The sequence below is a fragment of the Primulina tabacum genome, chromosome 18 (genome assembly GCF_025594145.1).
Source record: "Primulina tabacum isolate GXHZ01 chromosome 18, ASM2559414v2, whole genome shotgun sequence".
NCBI lineage: Eukaryota > Viridiplantae > Streptophyta > Magnoliopsida > Lamiales > Gesneriaceae > Primulina > Primulina tabacum.
The window spans coordinates 21,127,963-21,147,667 of NC_134567.1; the positions used below are offsets into that span (position 1 = coordinate 21,127,963).

Consider the following 19,705-nt stretch of genomic DNA (forward strand, 5'->3'; position numbering starts at 1 on the left):
TTTTGAACACACGACGTCCAAGCAAAAAAAATTTAAACCTTCCCTGCGTTTTGGGTGCGAGACTACTATCGCACAACAATTGGAATTAACAGTAATTCTTCCGAGCAACTCAATTTTTTTGTTGAATTTATACTCTTGGAAGTTCTGTAATGGAATTGAACCACGCTCTTTGCTTTTGTTTTGCAGCTATGGAAAAAGATAAAAACTTTGGCCGGGTCTGGTCAGCACTTACAAACATTGGAATTCCCTCCCGAATATTTATATCATATACGTTGATACAAAAGTCTCCCCGCATTGGAATAATAGTCTTCTTCTCCAACAATTGTCGTCATCACTTCACTTCTAAGGCAGAGAGGTAGCTGATCAGGATTTCAAGCTGTTTAATCTTTTATTTTTGTCGATTATTATGATTCTTAGGATATCATGGTTCGTGGTATGATGTTAATTTCGTTATAAATTGCTTTTTTGATCCATTACTCGTTTAGGTTGTTTACGTTTATATTGTTGATCTTTTTTAATTTATTTGAGAGACCCATTTGTTGCTTGAATTGAAATGGATGTTGTGTGAATTGAATTCGTTCTCTTTTGCGAAATATGTTGCGATTTTTTACATTTTTTTTTGGTATTTGAATTGAACTGGCTGCACGAGTCACGCGCTTGTTCTCATGGGTCATTATGAGTGTAGAATTCTAATTTGATCTGGTGATTCCATTATTGGAACAGTTCATATTCCTAGTGGGGTTTTTGGGCTTTGACTGTATTGTTTTTATCAATAGGACTCGAGGAAAGCAGAATTGGTCGGGGATTTGTTGAGCGTGTGTTGAAAACATGAGTGACAATTTGATGGATAAGGTCAGCGCCTTGGGTGAGCGCTTGAAGATTGGAGGGACCGAGATGGGACAGAAGATTAGTGCCGGTATGAGCTCGATGAGTTTCAAGATGAAGGAATTATTCCAAGGACCAAACCAAGCAGACAAAGTAGTTGAGGAAGCCACTGCTGAAACTTTGGACGGGCCTGATTGGGCCATCAATCTTGAACTCTGTGACATGATAAACCACGAGAGGATCAGTAGCACTGAATTGATCAGGGGAATAAAGAAAAGAATTTTGTTTAATAGCCCTGGGGTTCAGTTTTTAGCTCTGGTGTTGCTCGAAACTGTCGTGAAGAATTGTGAAAAGGCATTTTCAGAGGTTGCTGCCGAGAGGGTGTTGGATGAGATGGTGAAGCTGATTGATGACCCCCAAACTGTGGTCAACAACAGGAATAAGGCTCTGTTGCTGATAGAATCCTGGGGCGAATCTTCAAACGAGCTGCGTTACTTGCCTGTTTATGACGAGACTTACAAGGTACATTTGCAGTTTTAAGTCTAATTTGCCTTAGTTCGGTAATTATTTGGTTGTTTTATCCATTTCTACCTAAAACTTATTAAAATAGAACAATATTTCAAGCATGATATTTCATGTCCATGAATTGAGCTCTTCTTATGGGATGGACATTTGTAGTCTGCGAAGGTATTTAGATATCAAGTTTCCTCAATTAATTTTTTCTCACTGTCCCATTACCATCCAAAATGTTATCTGAATTCTTTTATCTGTTCATTTTGCTATGTAGAAGTTTTTTGAGTTGTTATTCGCGTGCCAATGGATGTTCATTGTGATAATATTCTTTTGAATTGTAATTGACGGAGTAGTAATAAATAATTAGTACACTGATCTCTTATAGAACTATAGGCAACTGGAAAAATCTAGGATGGTCGACGAACTTGTTTTTGGACAGAATAGTTGTTGAACACTTTCTTTAGCCATTTGTGTAGTGGACTTACAAATTCATGTGAAAGCAAGACATACAAGCTTTGCCTCGGCACCACTTATGCACGAAAAGAGACTGTGGTCTGTCTGGTGTGTACTTCTATTTTGTCTAAGACCAATCTTCCCCCAATTCAGAGTTTGAAATCAAGAGGGATACGATTTCCTGATCGAGATGATGAGAGTCTGGCTCCTATATTTACTCCTCCAAGATCCGTGACAACCTCGGAGTCAAATGCTAGTCTTGCACAACAACTCCATCATAATATTCCTGCTCAACGCTTTTCAGCAGAACACACCAAGGAGGCATTTGATGTGGCTCGAAACAGCTTAGAGCTTCTCGGCACTGTATTGTCTTCTTCTCCACAGATGCTCTGCAGGTACTGTTACTGAGTTATGACTTACATCAAACTTTTACATTTAGCCATGTAAGAAACTCTTTATACTTCAGGATTGGTTTTTTTGTGTACACATTGTTCATTTGTGGCGACGGGGTAAGAAATTGTGTGTTTGTTCTTGATTTAAAGATACATATTAGTTTTTGTATTACTGGTTATTTAACAACAATTTTATGGTCGATAGAAGTTCTGAATCAGCTATTATTGCCTTTTTTTTCTTAGTCTGATTTTACATTCAACTTGGATTGCAGGATGACCTGACCATCGTGCTATTACAACAATGTCATGAATCCCAGTACACTGTTCGAAGGATCATCGAGACAGCTGGAGAGAATGAGGCCTTGCTGTTTGAAGCACTGAACGTGAATGATGAGATTCAAAAGGTTCTATCCAAGTACGAAGATATGCAAAAACCATTAGTGGTAGCACTGGAACCTGAGCCTGCTATGATTCCAGTCGCTGTAGAGCCCGATGACTCTCCTCTTGGAGGGAAAGAAGAAGCTCTTATCAGGAAATCATCTGGTACTCCACATGGAACCCATCAAGGACGGAACAATGACGAGCTGTGGACGATCTTGATGAGATGATATTTGGTAAGAAAAATGGTGGTACATCGGAACAGACACAGGACACCAAGAAACAGCATCCAGCCAAAGATGATCTCATTACCTTTTGATCGCAATGAGTACATGTTTGATATTTAGAAGCGCTCGATGCTTTTGCTTTTATGATTCTTGGAACATAGAGAAGGAGAAAGAATCTGATTCTTGATTTCGTGAAATTTGGATTCAATTTTTCACATCTGTGTATGATATTGGTAGGAAGACTGGAACTGCACTTGCTATGCATGTACATCACAAAGTTGTCGAGCAAGCATTTGAATTAATCAAGTTTGGAATTGGGTTTTTACAAATTTATATCTCTCTTGATTTAAAAATAAAAACAAATTAAATTGAGTTTTTGATGAAGGGTTTGTTTAATCAAGGCACAGCCATTTTTTTAAAATTTTAGAATATAAATTAATTGAAACAATTACAATATCAAAGATCAGCACTTCAATTTTTTTTACCAAATTACATGAAATTTTGATGCAAAAACTTGATAAAATGTATTTAGCAACATGTATTTATTATCCATGTGAAAGTTAAGTACACGAATGCCACGTAAAATCAATGTTTTCATTACATTATCATTCATTCCATCATATCAAGTATGACGGAAATCATCGAATTACTGTCTGTGTTATAAATGTAGGATGGTTGGTTCAAAAATACACTTCTATAAATGACATTATTTATTTTACATGCATGATGATTATTAATTAGAATTTTTTAATGTGATAATAATTATTAATCAGTGCCAAAAAATAAAATGAATATAACATATATATATTTTTACCCCTAAAACTTTATTTTGAATAATGTTAAAAATATATTTAATATTTGAATAATAATTTATTTTGTTTGAATTGATGTTTACGTAATAATGGATTATGTTTCTTGTTAAAAAAAATAATAAATAAATTCATAATGACTTTTTTTTAAGAAACAAAGAGTTAACTTTTGATTATTATATTAACTCTAATTAAATTTTTAACTTAATTAATTGTCATCTTCGCTTTCTTCTCCCATCTTCTCTTTCTTCTCCGTCGACGCACATCTTCTGTTTAAAATTAGGTTACCAGCTCCCGAAATAAAAAAAACCATTAAAACAACCATCTACCCTCAACTGGTTCCGCATTACATTAAATCCAACTTCACCACCTCCGTTTCGTGTATTCTTCTTGCTCATTCCTTATTTAGATCTAAATCTACTCCAAATCTTACTCGATTTCTCTGTATTTGAAACCGCCTCTGTATTTGAAGAAAAAAAGTCCGTCAGTACAAGTAAGTTTTCTCCATTTTCCTTGGACCCCATCGTTTAGCCAATTCAAATTTTTAATGACCTGGTTGCTGATGATACCTAGAAATAGAACAAGAGTCCACCCAAAAGAATTGGTCGACCAACAAATTTTGGGTCGAGCAAGAAGAATTTTTCTTGGTCGACCAACAAAATTTGTGGTCGGCGTGGTGTGGCCACGCTTATTTTTTTATATATAAATATTTGTCTATTCTAATTATCCTTGGTGAAATTTGTAGGATATGCCTACAGTTATTGTTATTCATATCGATAGTAAATGGGAAGTGAGTGAAGAGCTGGTATATAAATGGAATCCAGGGTCCAATGCAAAGTTTGTTGCTATTCCAGCAGATGATGATATTTGTTATTTTGAAAATTTAAAAGTGAACTATATAGAGCTGGGAAAGTAGACGGTACTTCTAACTTGAGGTTGAGTATCTCCTAGAGTTTTCGTGCAACAATCAACCAATTTATATAGAGAATGACCATGATTTGAAAGGATATTTGTATTTTGGTTGTCCGAAAACTAGGCCAGTGCTTCAAATTGAAATTGAACATGTTGCTTCTTTTTATGTTTCTGATAATGTGCACGGAGTTGGTATTGATGAATACAATAGTATTTTTAACGAACAGAGACATTTTGATGATTATTTTCACTTGAATATTGTTTCTTTGGATCGTAATAATAGCAGCGAATTTTTCGACGAAGCACATAATGTGGATGTATCCATGTGGATCGTAGTAACATGGCTGAGATATACGATGATGCACGTGATGTGAATGTCATCCATGACGTTGAGGTCGAGGCAAATATGGTTGCAACTAATGACGCAAATGTGGTTGCAGATGTGTATATTGGTAATGACACATTTCATTCGCAGATGGTTCAAACTTGTTTGTTGGTCAAGAATTTTCAAACATAGAAGCGATGAAAAAAGAGTTAAGTAGAATCAGTTTGGAAGCTTGCTTTGAATTTGAGACTGTAAAAAGTAGCCAAAAAGTGTACTCCGTAAAATGTATAGTGTCTAATTGTAAGTGGAGAATCTGACCTCAAAGATTAAGAATGATTCACATGCATTCTCCGTTCGGACATATTGCAATACACACACATGTGGTTTGACAAGGAGATGCAAGAGAATCAGCGGACCAAGTTCGGTTGTTGTCGTTATATGTTGGTGGATAATTTCCAAGGTCATCCATTGTCAATTGTACCAAAAGCGGTGATGGCGATGATGCACAATAATATGAATGCTGATATATCATATTATAAGGCTTGGAGAGAAAAAGAACTAGCAGAAAATGTTTTGAAAGGTGATCCTTCGAAGAGTTTTACTGTATTTCCTTGTTATTTGCACATGGTTGAGAAGATGAATCGAGGAAGCATAACATACATATGTGTCGACGAGGAAAATCGATTCAAGTATATATTCTTGCCTTTGGTGCATGCGTCAGGGGATATCGAAGTATGCGGAAAGTTGTATCAATTGATGGTACGTGGTTGAACGGCAAGTATAATGGTGTTTTGCTCGTGGCATAGGCACAAGATGGAAATTATCATCAATATCCTTTGGCGTGAGGAATAGTAGATGTTGAGTGTACTTCTTCGTGGAGTTGGTTATTAACGAAGTTGTTAGAAGTAGTACCAGACGAGGATGAACTGGTGATAATTTCAGACATAAATCATGAAATCATTAATGCGGTTTCTAGTGTCTATAGAAATGCGCATCATGGTCATTGTACGTGGCATTTATCCAAAAACTTGAAAACTAGATGCAAAAAAAGGGTGCAACCGAAATGTCTCTACACATTGCAAAAATTTATAAGCATGTCGAGTTTGATATTGCATACAATGATTTTAGAAATAGATATCCTAAGGCCGCACATTTTTTGGACAAGAGATATTCAGTTGATCGATGGACTTGAGCATATTGTCCAAAAACACGTTACAACATTATGAAGACAAACGAGGTTGAGTCGATCAATGCTAGACTACTTGAAGAGAGGAAGCTTCCAATCATTGTACTTTTAGATTCTTTGCAGAAACTAGCCTCGTCTTGGTTTGCCCGATATCGCCACGCATCAATTGAAGCTAACACTATTCTGACACCTACCATCGAGGGGATTCATCGTAGCAGGTTCATTGATGCCCAAAGAATGTGAGTTTTTGAATTAGGACATCTTGAGTTTGATGTTAGGAGCCACATATATTCGGCCATAGTGGACCTGGAATAAAAAAGATGCACATGCTGAGTATTTGATATTGATAGAATCTCATGTGCTCATGTCATTGCAGCCAGTTGGTTAGCCAAGATTGATTTATATGGTTTGTGTTCAGAGTACTATTCTACGATGACATTGTGCATGACTTATTCAGAGACTGTGTATCCAGTTCCTGATGAAAGTGAATGGCCACGCAACATTAATTTTCCAGTGGTATTGCCTCATTTGTTAGAGAAGAGACTAGGCAGAAGAAAACAGAAGAGATTTCCTTTGATTGGTGAATTCAACAAAAGATAAAAGCAGATTCATCATTTGGGTCGACCTGGAGCAACATGGGTCGACCCAAAGTTAAATGCGACGACCAAAAGCAAACAACAAGGGTCGACCCAAAAGTTACAGTCTTTGGGTCGACCCAAAAGTTACAAGGTCGATCCAAAGACGGGATCAACTTGGTCGAGCTTTGTTGGCTACATCAATTTTGGTTTTGGGTCGATCCAAAAGGCTGAAACTTTGGGTCGGCCCAAATTGCTAGATAATTGCTGCTTTGTCGGCCCAACAGTTGTGAAATTTTGATTCACATGTTAAAAATATAACATAATTGTGAAATTATGATTCATATGTTAAAAAATGAAACATAAATGTGAAATTCTTAAAAAAACGTAACATAGTTGTGAAATTATGATTCATATGTTAAAACATGTAACATAATTGTGAAATTGAGATTCATATGTTAAAAAATGTAACATAATTGTAAAAATCTTACAAAACTTAACATAGTTGTGGAATTTGATTCATATGTTAAAATGTAACATAATTGTGAAATTGAGATTCATATGTTAAAAAATGTAACGTAATTGTGAAATTGAGATTAATATGTTAAAAAATGTAACATAATTGTGAAATTCTTAAAAAACGTAACATAGTTGTGAAATTTTGATTTATATGTTAAAACATGTAACATAATTATGAAATTGAGATTCATATGTTAAAAAATGTAACATACTTGTGAAATTCTTAAAAAAATGTAACATAGTTGTGAAATTGTGATTCATATAAAAACATGTAACATAATTGTGAAATTCTTAAAAAATGTAAAATAGTTGTGAAATTGTGATTCATATGTTAAAACATGTAACATAATTGTGAAATTCTTAAAAAATGTAATATAGTTGTGAAATTGTGATTCATATGTTAAAACATGTAACATAATTGTGAAATTCTTAAAACATATAACATAGTTGTGAAATTATTTGATTCATATGTAAAAAACCTTAAATCCTAAACCCTAAATCAACAGGGTCGACCCTAAATCACCATGATCGACCGGTGTCGACCCAGATCAACATGGTCGATTCACAAATCATTATGATCGACCCAGATCAACATGGTTGGTCGACCACAAATGAACATAGTCGACCCAGATCAACATTGTTGGTCGACCAGTGTCGACCCAGAACAACATGATCGACCCACAAATGAACATGGTCGACCCAGATCAACATGGTTGCTCGACCAGTGTCGACCCAGATCAACATGGTCGACCCAAAAATACCAGAGTCGACCCAAAAGCAAGCATATCAACCCACAATCAACATGTTCGACCCAAGAAACAACAAATTTTTTTAACAAAATTCAACTTTAAACAAACAAAATTGGACTAAATGAATCACAAATTTTAAACAAACAAAATTCGACTATAAACAATGTCCAATGATTATCAAACATATTACATGCTAAAAAATATCTGAACTCAGATACCACTCTATCATCTAAATATAGTACTATTTGCTCACTCTTCCTCAACAAAGCATATCCAGCAACAGCTAATACAAATGCTCCTGAATCTTTGCTGTAAAAGTAAAAAGAATACTGAAGTTTTTTTATAATAGAATTATGAATAAAATTATTAGTCTATATATCAATGCTAAACATACTACACATTAGAGATAGGACAATGTATTGTTTAATATTGGATCTGAATTCATCATGTAGTTTTATATACCATGGTCTCTCGGGATGTGGGTTGTTCACAACAATGGATAGCAGACGAGCAGAGTTTATAAGCATAGGCTCTATGTCCTCATTCAGAGCTTTGAAGTTGGGGTCGTGCCTTCACTGCAAGTCAAATATAATGCACTTATTGACCCTTGCCACGAGTTTTAGCAAAAACCAGCGCCCATCTGTGTGGACATGGATGATAATTCTTCATGCATTTTCCCACGAGAGGCACGGTCATTCTGGATCAATACCTTTCACTATACCCACCAGATTTGTGTTGACAACGTTATCTTTATCTTCGGCCAATACTGACATCGAAGTGTAGAAATTCATATCCATCAACGACACATCTGGTGACATCACTTCAGGATGTCGGATCAGCATCTCAAGCAATCCACATAGAGCTTCTCCGATGTGCTGAATTCGACAGAAGAATAGGTTTTCAAAGTTTAAAAAAGTAAGTGTTCTACAAAATATGAGTTGTAAATGCTTACAGAGACAGTGACATGCGATTTCGCGATCGCCATGAGCCCTTAGAATGACTTTTCATATTCGAAGTAAAAACCTGGAATCCTATTAGACGAACGGACGAACATCGATGCCCTAACTCGCGCCAGCGAGTTGTTTACCTACAAAGTCACGCTCACCGCAAATGGCCTCACACCGTCATCTATAATTTCCCCAAACTGACGGTTCTTTGCGTAAATTGATAAATTATAACAACTTTAATGCAAATATGAATAGATAAGGTGTGGTGTACTAACATCTCGACGTGGTCGCCTCGCCACCTGACATAACCGCATCAGGAGTCACTTGAATATATAAAATAAAAAGTTTATTGTTTAATATACTATACATAATATAAAATCAAAAAATGCATTACCTCACCTTCGGAGTATTCTTCTGTTATTATTGGAAGGCTAGACTCAAATATCCGTTGTGGGTGTGCTTGGCTACTACTGCCAATTTCCCTAGCCTTATTATCATCCACACCTAACAGTATACATCAAACAAATTAAAATTAGAATGACAATTATAATAAATCAATCTCTTACGTAAACATAAATATAATTAATAAAATTAACTCACCAAAATCTGTCTCGGATGATTTCCTCTTCCACCCTCTGTTATAGGCTATGCTATAATCTCTCTCCTGATGCAATGGCGTCGGAGACCTGATCTCAACAACACCTGGCGTGTGAGACCTGATCTCAGCAAAACCGACTCTAATTTGTTCGGTCAAACTCGATCTCAACTCATCGAAAGCCAGATTTATATTCCTGATACACGCCCTGGTCTCAATAATCATGCTATCATCTAAATACGCATAGACGTAACGGAATCCTCCAATGCAATCAACAGCCTCTCGAAAACGCTGCTCCAGTGGTAAGGGCGGCGGAAGGATTGAGTCCAAAGTGGACTTTAGGACCCGTACGTATGGGAGAACTGGTGCTGGAACTGAATCTAGTGGCATCACCAGAACGGGTGCTGGAACATCCGGAGAAGAATGTGCGTAAGGGGTGCTGGAACCATCCGGAGATAAAGGCGTGTGCTGGACTGAGGGAGACTCCAGAAGGTATTCGCTACATATGACTGTTTGACCCTACCTCCACAGCTCGACTACCCGAGTGATGACCGCATCGGGCGCAGAATCAACAAAACCCCGGTCGTATAATACGGTGAAACGAGCTCCTCAGGAGTAGGAGTCAAACATCCAAGACAATCCTACATTTAATTAATAACGTATAAGATTAATAAAAATTATGTCTACACTTATTATATCAAATCAATTCCATATTACTACATCTATAGCACAGTCACCAAAGGCTGCACTGACATCAACATCAGATGGGGCACAGTTTGAGGGCCACGTGTTAGTCACCCACTGAAACATCATGGGCAACATCAAACCGTCACATCTCTTCTCTTTGCAAACCTTTGTGCTACGCTCGGATAATATTCATAAGCGAGGATCTGTAACATAAATTTCAAACAATGTAAGTAGTATAAATAAAGATAACAAATCCACTTTAACATTCAAAGAATATACCTGCAGAGGCAGAACAAAACCACCGAAAAGAAAGCTGCCATCAACTTCTTTCCGACCCTGTGCCTTAGTGAGGCAAGTATATCGCCCTAAAAGGTCCTTCTTCAACATCAGACCGCGTCACGATACGCTACTCTACCCCATAAGTGTTAAACATATCCAAATCATCTACAAGCCTCAAGTATTTAGGGTCGATCTTCATCGTCTTTTTCCTAGTCCCCTCACCAAAGACGGTACAACAGAAGTAAAGACTAGCCATGTTTAACTTCTCCACATCTATATCAGTCTCATTCTGCACTTGGACACTGATCTTTGCCTCCAAATCACTCAAAAATATCTCAAACTTACCGGCAAAGTGTGTGGTTCCAAAGACACCTCTATCTGGTAGATTTTCGGGCTCTATAGCGCAATCGAGACCGGTTATTAAACAATACTCTAACAAAAAAAATCTAACTGGCATCTGCATACGACCATACACAACCCATCACTACCAGTATCAACTATCTGCTTTGTAAGGACCGTGTATCGTATTATCGTAAATCCTGTATGATTATCGATAATTATGAAATTGTCATGTGATTATGTATTTGATGTATATCGTGACAATGAAAATGAGAAAATAAGTATCGAATATGAATTGATGTTGTAAGAGCTCGAGTGGAGAAGCCGGACGCCAATATAGTACAAAAATCAATATTTGTACAGAACGTGTGGCGCCCGGGCGGTAGAAAATGATCGCCCGAGCGCCAGGATATATGAAATTTGTGTTCGGGCAGAATGTTCCGCGCCCGAGCGATAACTTTTGACCGCCCGAGCGCGGTACAAGTGATAGTCGGGGGCAGAATGTCTCGCGTTCGGGCGCGAGAATTTTACCGCCCGAGCGCGAGAACGGTGGTGATAAGAACGAGACTTCTGCTTTACTCTTTCTTCATTTCCTTACCGGGGCTTCGAGAGAAAAGAAGGGAAACTTGATTTCTTTTGTCTGAATCGACTTCGAAACGCTGTCTAAACGCGAAACCAATTATATATTCGGAATCATCGTGTCGAGGGCTTCTGATTGAGGTAAATTTCTTCTGGTTCCAGCAGCTCTAAATATCAAAGTGCTGGAATAGCATGTATTTGAAGTTGAAATTCCTATATGTAGTAGAATAACCGACAATAAACTCATATTCGAAGTCGGAATTGAATTATGATATGATTATGATTTGATATGAATTTTTGAAGTTTCAAAAGATATTTGAAACTCATATTAATGACTTTGGATTATGTTATTGATTGGAATGAGTATGTTATTGATGTAGATAAAGTATTATATCGATATCTTCAGGCTACATCAACTGGAAACGAAGAATTGAGGTATGTAGCGACCGGATAACATACGACAGATATCTGTATTATATTATATATGTTAGATTGGTTTGATTGATTGGAATGAGAATATATGTCTATGCCTTATTTGTTGAGTTTATGTGGCATACATGACATTGTGATTGGAATATCGATGCATAAAATAAATGTTTTGTTAACACACATTGTTTGATGCATACATCGATACATGACATGCACGTTGAGCTATGATCCTTGGATACCCTGATATGATTTGATTGGATTCTGGGGTTTGTGAACATAATGCTATGTTTGGTATTATATGACCCTTAAGCATAGACCTTTGTGGCCCCGCGATTGATATGAGATTTGAGATTTGATGGACTTCGTACGACGCTATAATACGAGTATCCCTAATTGAGGCGGTGTTGCCAGCTCGAGCATTGATTTGATAGCGATACCATTTGATTCGACATGTGCTCAGTGGATGGGAATTGACCTGATACCTCCACGACATACAGCATTGCATTACCATATATCATTGTTTAGATCCTTGTGGTATATATGATGGTTGTTCCATACGGAACTTTTGCTCACCCCCAAGGGGGCTGTTGTTGTCTTTGTGTGTAGACACATGGTTAGGTTAACTCCAGGATATCAGGAGACCGGAGAGGGTACTTCTGGAGGGAGTCATAGTTTGAGTTGAGATGTATATTTTGTTCCCTGTATATATGTATTTATAACCGGGGCATGTCCCGAGGATATGAGTTGTTGTTATATATATGATTGGTTTTGATTAGTGGGGCATGTTTATGATGTGAGATTAAATACTATTTTCAATATTTAAATTATAGGAGAAATCTTTTGGGCTCATTGTAAAGAAATTTTAAGCTCGTTTTCCACTGTAATAGTTAACCCTAATCAAAGTGCATTGTAATAACGATTAGGAGCTAAGGGCCCCCATGATTACTCATTACATACCAGATAATTGGACTAGAAAGGTTAAAATCTATGTGATACCTAACCAATTACCAAAAGAGACTGCTCGAGAAAAAGGGCTCTCTCGTCGTGTTCAAATCATGATTAACTCTCTCTGCAATATCTTTATATCTGGATTCAAGTGTCAATTTACATCAAAAAATTGCATTCATTCCTAGTTTTCTTTGGCAAATAGACCTGTTACAGGTACACATAAATATGTTAGAAAAATAAATGGAGAATTTGGGGGGTCGACTGAAGCTTGAGTCGAGTCGACCCAACCGTGGGTCGACCCAAAGATCCGGTCGACCCAAACAATGTTTTTTGGTTTGGGTCCAAGCTTGTGTCGACTAGGTCGACCCTTTCTTCTTCAACACGCACGCATAAGCAAAAAATCGAAATCTTCTTAAACACGCACAATGAGGCAATAAATCGAAATAACATGAAAATTACCAGATTTTGGTTAGCTATTTCTTCAATTGAGTTTGCATCACGTCGAGGGAAGGAAATTTCTGGGAATAAAATTCGAACTGCGTCGACGGAAGGGAGATTTACGTAGACAAGCGAAGAGAGATTTAGGTCGACTGAATAATGAGAATGCATGTTAGGGTTTTAATCAAATTTAACCGTGTATTTACACTTAAAACATAAGGACATTATATAATTGACTTATGAATTGTTTTTTTTTAAATAAGTCACAATTTACTCATGACAATAAAAATATATGATCCATTTTAAATTTAATTAAATAAAAGAGATTTTGACTTTTTTAAATCGAAAAAAAGGGAGTTGACTGTTGTTAGTTAGGTGAGTTCATTTATTAGGTCATTAATTAGTTAGTTAGATTTTACTTTTTCAAAAAATATATTTTAATTGATATTGTTCCCTCCCCGAGGTTTCATTTAGTCCCGTTATTTTTGTGTTCTTCACGACAAATAATCAAAAATCATTTGAAAATTTGAAGATTTGCAGAGAAGTAAGTACTTGAATGCTGTATTGCTAGATTTGTTTCAGTTTAATTCTGGTTTTTTTTTTTTTGTTAAAATTTTTGTGAGTGGAGTTTGTGTGAGTATTTACAGTGCAACGTAGTATGAATTGATTGTGTAGGTCGAGCAGATAAATGGAGTGTGCTGGTGTGAGTCGAGCATGATCGTATTTTCTAGGTAGTGTGTTGGTGAATACGTGTGGGTGTCTCTCGGCCCATAGGTGGGTCAAGGTGCACCTGTGGGTCGAGATGTCTCAACTCACACACACCTCGACCCACAGTTGTGAATAGTGGGCCGAGCTCTTCACACCTCGTGTGTGGGTTGAGGTGCACGTCACACTCGACTCGCTCCAGGTGTGAAGAGTGGGTCCAGCTCTTCACACCTCGTGTGTGTGGGTCGAGTGATGTGTGGGTCGAGCATATTTTTTAAAATAAATAATATTGTCTATAATATAATATTTATATATATGTTTTGTAGGTTATGCCAATCGTTATTCTCTTTGAGTACAATGATGAATGGAAAATTAAAGAAGATAATATATTTAAATGTCGTTCATGGTCGAGTGGTAAGTGGGCAGCTATTCCTTTGGATCTTATATTTGTTCTTTGAAATATAGAAAGTGAGATATACAGAATTATGAATCTAAGTGGCACAGAAAAATTGAAATTAAGTTATCTTCATGATGTGAAGCATTGCAATATTCGTCCAATTTATATCGAGGATGATAATGATTTGAAAGCATACTTATATTTTGGATGCGCGAAAGAAAGACATGTACTTCATGTCGAATTTGAACTCAGTGTTGTTTCTCTTGATATTGTTGAAAGTGAAAATATCATGTCACCAGATTTAAATGTGACTCATTTCAATGATGATTATGTCGATGATGAAACAAATAAGTATGATCATTATTTTGATAGAACTTTTGTCTCAAATGACCACTGTACCAATAATGATGTATTAGAAGATGTAAATACTTCAACTGAAAATATGGAAGAGAATGATATAAGAAGCACATAAAATGATGTGGAGGATATAGATGCAGTACATGTGGATGATAATGATGTCAACATCCACCACATCAGTGTAGCTCATGATACTGAGACTTATGTTCAAGCTGATGCATATTCATTTACCGATGGTTCAAGCTTATTTATCGGTCAAATATTTTCAAGCAAGACCGAAGTGAATAAAGTTCTATCCAAAAAATTGCTTTGAACTCGTCTTTTGAGTTTGAAAGTGTCAAATCTTCTCGAAATATCTATTCGGTTTGTTGTGTGAATAAACGTTGCAACTAGGGAATTTGGACTTCAAAGCAGGAGAACTCAACGGATTTTGTGATTCGTACATACTGCAACACACACAATTGTGACTTGACTGGAATGCGTAAAAAGCATCGACAAACCAGCTCATTTGTCATTTGTGATATGTTGGTAGAGAACTTTCAAGGATAACAGAAAACACCTCAACCAAAATCTATTATGACAATGATGCGGAATAAGAGGGTTGTCATTACCTATTACAAAGCCTTGAAAGGCAAACAACTTGCTCATGATATCTTCAGAGATGATCCTGAAAGAAGTTTTGGTCTTCTACCTTCATATTTGAAAATGGTCGAGAGAAGGAACTCTGATAATATAATAGATTTAGTAGTAGATGAGCATAATAGATTCAAGTATTTGTTTTTATTATATGGCGCATGTGTAAGAGGATATAAATGGATGAGAAAGTCTTATCTATTGATGGTACATGGTTGAAAGGAAAGTACGACGGTACTTTACTTGTGGCCTCAGCACAAGATGAAGATTTTCATCAATATCCTTTGGCTTGGGATGTTGTTGATGTAGAATCCATTGCTTCACACAAGCTCTAAGAGCTCGACCCAGGAGCTTGATCCGAGCTAGCTCGACCCAGGGCCTGGGTCACATCTAGATCCAATCTCTTGGGTCGAGAATCGACCCAATAAAATTCAAAATAAAAAATTGGTTACTTACCAATACATGATTCTCTTGTACGATTTGTCGTATTTGTCGCATAGGAATATCTTGTAGACTCATTGTTAGCCAAAAATCAATATAATGGAGGTTTGAGAAGAAGATGTTTTGTGTAAAGATTGAGAATGAATGGACTGAAATGTGGATTGGGTTGAGTTGGGTCGCGTGAGTTTTATTTTTAATTAAATTATAATTTTTATTATATATAAAATTAAAATAAATAATTAAATACACTAATGAAAAAAATTAGTTTTTAAATATTTTTTTTAAAAAAAAGATAAAAAATAAATTATTTTCACTCATTTTTATTTAATAAACCTTTCCATCCGTCCGGTTTTCCTCATTTTCCCCAATTCACTCCCTCTCCACTAAAATTCCCAAGTTTCTTTAGAATTCAGGTGAACATATGAGAATGACGATGACGGCGGTGTCCCATTGATTCAACCCCCGGGAAATGGCCGGTAGACACCACTCCGCCTCCACCCCCGCCTCTGCATCCGGCGGAATCAAATCCCGTCGATCTCCATTTCTCTACTTCTTGATCTCTCTGCTTTTTCTCTCCCTCCTCCTCTACATCTTCACCTCCTCGTCATCCCCATCCTCCACGCTCTCACACGACACGGTCTACGTCGCTCCAAACCCTAACGCCGACTATTCATTTGTTTCCTCACTTCAAAAGTTCCTAGCTAACGTGAAATCCTCTACGGCTCCCGATGACACTGTTAGTGGCAATGTCACAGAGCAGCAAGTCAAGATTTTTGATGATTTGATTGCGCTTAACGAGGAAAAAGGCTCTGTGGAGGTGAAAATTGGTTCTATCCGTTGTCTCCGCCTCTCAAGGTCTACGTCTACGATATGCCCTCCAAATTCACCTACGATTTACTCCGGTTGTTTCAAAGTACTTACAAAGAGACTACTACTGTCACTTCTAATGGCAGTCCCGTCCATCGATTGATCGAGCAAGTGAGTACACTTCATTTTATATAGCTGCAAAAAGCTGGGGATGTGTGTAAGAAATACTAACATTCGAAAAAAAATATATCTTTATTAGTTTAATTTCCTCTCTGTTGCTCCGAATGTGAACAAGTATTTTTGTTCTCTCTTGTTTGCTGTATGCTGTGTTAGTGTCTTTTTTGATGATTTGTTTGTTGCCGTAGCATTCTGTTGATTACTGGTTGTGGGCCGATTTGATAGCGCCGGAGTCGGAAAGATTATTGAAGAATGTCGTGAGAGTTCATAAACATGAGGAGGCTGATTTGTTCTACATTCCGTTCTTCACGACGATTAGCTTTTTCTTGCTTGAGAAGCAAGAGTGCAAGGCACTTTACAGGGTGTGAGTGTGTTTCCTAATGTCTCGTTCTTTAGATTTTTGTTAGATTTACATGGTCATGAAGCATGCTGGAGCTCTTTGGATGGTTTGTTATTTTAGGCGTTTTCATTGGTTTGTACCTGTCATTGATCATGAACTACCAAAAAAAGCTTTCTATAGTGAGATTCATTTCTGGGATGAAATTTAGTGAACTCATTTTCATTACCATGTTGTGATACATTTGTTTTTTGTCAACTCCCCTGTGATGGGTAGAGTCAATAATGGCTGCTTGCTCTGGCTTCTTAAATTGAGGCCACATTGAAGCCACCGTATGACTTTAGCTCTGTGGAAGAAGTTATAAGATTCTGGATTATCAAAATTTTCAGTTGTTATTGCATGTGATAATAACAAAAGTTAGTCCACCAGGTGTCGAAATTTTTTCTTAATTATATGTATCATGAATCTAACAATTATAAATGCCTTTGTACAATGTGGATGTGAAATGGGTTGAGTTAAGGGGTCTGAGAAAGATTTTTGCCTTTTCCATGTGACTTTCTGTATTAGCATCTCAGGTACAGATCAAGACTGTTATCAGAATAAGTGATTAACGTATAGCAGTTGTGTTATCATCTAGAAAATTTAATTAATCAATTTGTCTGTGTAGGAAGCTCTGAAGTGGGTAACAGAACAACCAGCTTGGAAGAGATCTGAGGGTAGAGATCACATCCTTCCAGTTCATCATCCCTGGTCATTTAAATCTGTTCGAAAGTTTATGAAGAATGCAATCTGGCTCCTTCCTGATATGGATTCAACAGGAAATTGGTGATAATATGCCTGAAGCTCTTCATTGTCCCAAATATGTTATGTCGATTTGCGGGTGTATTTATGTGACTGTTTCTGGCATTGCAGGTATAAACCAGGACAAGTTTACCTTGAGAAAGACGTGATACTTCCATATGTTCCCAATGTTGATGTGTGTGATTCAAAATGTTTGTCAGATGCAAAGAGAACAATACTTCTGTTTTTTCGTGGGAGGCTGAAAAGAAATGCTGTGAGCGCTGTTTTACCATCCTCACTAGTGACTTTTTCGAGTTGTCTGGGTCTTCGTATTGGGAGCCTGTCGACGAAATATAAAGGCTTGTTGATGGGGAGACATACATGAGGGGTTTAGCAAGGAATATTTTGTTGAACTAAGTGTTGTTTCTTATTTTGATTCCAGGGTGGGAAAATTCGTGCTAAACTTGTAACAGAACTCACTGGCGCTAATGATGTGATCATAGAGGAGGGCACTGCAGGAGAGGTGGGGAAAGCTGCAGCTCAGATTGGCATGCAGAAGTATAATTTAGTTCAGTGATACAATTGCTTTGTCATTATGCCTGCAAAACTGAATTATCTGATCTATGCTTTTTCTTCCTATTGACCAGGTCTACCTTTTGCCTTAATCCAGCAGGTGACACTCCTTCATCTGCTAGGTTGTTTGATGCAATTGTCAGTGGGTGCATCCCTGTTATTGTTAGCGATGAACTGGAGCTTCCCTTTGAAGGAATTCTTGACTATCGCAAGGTATATACCTTTTTTATGGAGGTCTGACTGTACAAGTTATTAACTCTCTCACCTGTGCGTTTTGCTGTCAAAGTTTAGAATTGAGTTGGCATTTGTTTTCAACACATTTTATGCATTCACTAGGTAATTTGAGAAAGTTGTTTACAGGGTATTTTGTAAGATATAAAGTTAATTCCGTGGGGATAAACAGTGTATAACATGTGATTCTGATCAGTGATAAAATACAGTTATTAGCTTTTTGTTTGATAGTGAAGCTGATGTTTCTGTGACAGATAGCTGTATTTGTTGATTCTAGCGATGTGATGCAGCCTGGATGGCTCTTATCCATTTTAAGAAGCATTCCTCCCACACAAATTAGAGAGATGCAAATGAATCTAGCTAAGGTATGTGCCTGTGCATTTCATGAATCACACACTGTCTGTGAATCTTGTCTTAACTTCGTGTAATCTTAACCTAATTCATTAGAATTATTATGTACCCTTTTATATATTATTTTTTATTTATTTCAGCACTCGAAGCATTTTTTATATTCCCATCCTGCGTTGCCAATGGGTCCGGAAGACTTGGTTTGGAGAATGGTTTGTTCCTCTATCATTGATTTCCATAAATATAGCGCCAGTTTGCATATAATGTTGTTTTCGATCTGTACTTCAGTTCTTAATTGCCCTGGTGAAAAAATTAGGATAATGAACTAGAAAAACACTGTCTTGCTGCTGAAGCTGTACAAATGTTGAACAATATAGAACAGTGACTCCAAATGTTTTATCTTCTTTTCTGAAAATTTGTCCACATCGAGTGAACTTGTAGCACTTTTTTGAATTCACTCACTTGAAGTGTATCGTTCATCTAAGATATTATCCTTTTGCACAGATTGCAGGAAAGTTGCTAAACATAAAGCTTCATGTGCGAAGATCCCAACGTGTAGTGAAAGGATCTAGAAGCCTATGTACTTGTGACTGCAGGCATCCTAATATTACTAGTAGCACGATCCCTTTCTCCTAGTCATTACAGATACTTCCTGAAATTTCTAATTTTCATTTTTATTTTTGCTTTTTGCTTTTTGTTTTGCTTTTTGCTTATCCCTGATACTAGCTTCCTGTTTTATGTTATTGTTTGTTGCCCCTGTGCCATTTCACTTGTTACTTCTGAACTAGAATATTATACCTCATTCTTTTTGGATA

General features: G+C 36.9%; 2 pseudogenes; both read left to right on the top strand.

Moving 5' to 3' along the window:
- Nucleotides 1–172: 172 nt before the first annotated feature.
- Nucleotides 173–2,880, top strand: LOC142532354 (TOM1-like protein 1; annotated as a pseudogene).
- A 13,136-nt stretch (nt 2,881–16,016) lies between these two features.
- LOC142532738 (putative arabinosyltransferase ARAD1) lies at nt 16,017–19,659 on the top strand (annotated as a pseudogene).
- Nucleotides 19,660–19,705: the final 46 nt, after the last annotated feature.